The sequence below is a fragment of the Neodiprion fabricii genome, chromosome 6 (assembly GCF_021155785.1).
Source record: "Neodiprion fabricii isolate iyNeoFabr1 chromosome 6, iyNeoFabr1.1, whole genome shotgun sequence".
Classification (NCBI taxonomy): Eukaryota; Metazoa; Arthropoda; class Insecta; order Hymenoptera; family Diprionidae; genus Neodiprion; species Neodiprion fabricii.
Window position 1 is genome coordinate 2,614,594 of NC_060244.1, and position 2,260 is coordinate 2,616,853.

Sequence of the window (2,260 nt, forward strand, 5' to 3'; positions counted from 1 at the left end):
TAATAAGAATCCAAACAACAACAAAAAAGCTATGACTATCGGGGCCTGTGAGGGTAAGATGCAACTATGTAAAATAATATTAATATTAATAACATTAGTAATAATAATAATAATAATAATAAGAAGAAGAAGAAGAAGAAGAAGAAGAAGAATAAAACTAATACGATGGACAAAAAAAAGCAAAAAAAGAAAGAAAAAAAAACATAATCATGGATGGAAAATTTATACTCTATTCTTGTAATAAAATTGTGAAAACGTGGTAGTCTTTCATTTCAATTAATTATAACACGGTTATGTGCAATACCAATAACGACACTTCGTATTCAGGCCTAAATCTAGCTACAGTTTGTAGAAAAATTATTCCACCTCAGAAAGAGTGAACGTAAAAAAAGAAGTGCGTAAAAATTCTTATCTGAAATTAGAATTATCCGAATATACTGTATTCTAAATTGTTGAGGGCGCTGGATGTAACGAAACGGATGTGCGAAAATCCGTTCCGAAAGAGATGGAGAAATACATTAGCATATAAATTACTCGATTATTTGATATATGACCTCGAGGAGCAGTAAGATGGTCAACATCACCTGCTTAAGAATGAAAATACAGAAACCGATAAATTCGGGTCTTTCACGATTCTAGTACGAATTTATCAGTCACGCAGGCTCGAAATTGGGATAAAATTGACGTAAGGTAAGACAGACGCGATCGTGTGAGATCGCAGCAGTATAATAGCAGCAGCGGCAATTCACGTGTGTAATAGTGTAATAAGCTCGTTTGGGACGAGGACGAGGGGCAAATTCCGATCGAAGCTTAACGTCGCACAAGCCTCGTTACCCGCTACCATACATCGGACGATCCACGTCCATTGCCGTCGTAGTTTCGCGTGACGGACTTTTATTCCTGGTTGTTCGACGCAGTTTGCTTTTCCCACCGCAAACAAGCAAATGAAACGCTCCCCTCGATCTGTCGCATTCCGGACGTCGTCAGCGGCAATAACTTGCGGAAAGTACACACACGTGTGCGTGCGGCTAATGAACTATTCCCTGCTTTACACACCGGCGTAGACGTGTGGTACAGTGTGCATGTATACCCGTAGCTACGCTTCGTCCGCTCCTCTCACCTTCTCTCATATAAAATATACACGTGGACGGGGCTGTGACAGAGTGTCTGGAGAAGTGCACGTGACGATATACCGGCGCCCGTCATTAATTGTAAGTAGCGCGTGCCTCCCTTGTGAGAATTTTTTACAGTATCCGAAAGTTTTTTAGTGTTTAAAAATTTACCGGGGATATACGCAGTGCGGAGTTATCCCGCCGTCTCTCTGGTGTGAAAAGTACGAGGAAAAATTAGTGAACTTGGGGTGAATTTTCAATGTCACGACTCCTGCGTATGTGGTGGAAAACGAGAGGCTTTCGACTGGCCGTCAGCCAGACATCGAACTTGCCGTTCTCACACTGCAGGTTCCGAGTTTATAGAGGAAAAAAAGAATAATATCGAAATCGAATTTCGAACTGCAAATTCGGATTGGTGATTAACGATTTTAAAGCCCTCGGATAGCATATTACACGAAGATATGACGATTTTTTTTTACTTTCCAACAACTGTAACGGATATCCACTATCACACATTTTGGAAGTCTGTCCTTGGATTCGTTGTCGGTGACCCAAAAAACCTCCGCCTACCAACTTGTACCAAAATCGAAATATTTTTATATATTTTACTACCATATTAGATTTCGCAAATCTGACCTTAGATTCGTGATTAGCAACCCAAAAATCCTCACGGTACAAATTTTCGTTCAAATCCATTCATCCATTCTCAACATGTCATCATTTTTATTTAATTCTTTGGAATATTGTTATTTCAATAATTGAAAAAGTAGCAAAATCTGTACAGTTCCCTTTTGGAAAAGCCGCGTCGATTGAGAACGAAATCATTGAAAACCGGTATCTCGTTCTCAAGGTATGATCAAAACCAAAAAATTGATCGCATACGAACCGTCAAGATCCAGTAAAAACTCGACTTTTCATTTTCCAAAAGTTCGCTTAAGAAATATCGGCTTCCGAACGATGAGAGTTCGTATCGATTCCATTCAACTAGTGAAATCTGTCATGTACCCAACAAGCCGAGTTAACTTGCAGCTTAATTGTACCCAACTTCGAAATCGGCACCGATCTCTAATGCGACAAATCAGTGTTCAAATCAGACAGATAAACCAGAGCAGTCGAGTCGTTCGCTGCACCGTTTTCTTTTTCTCGTA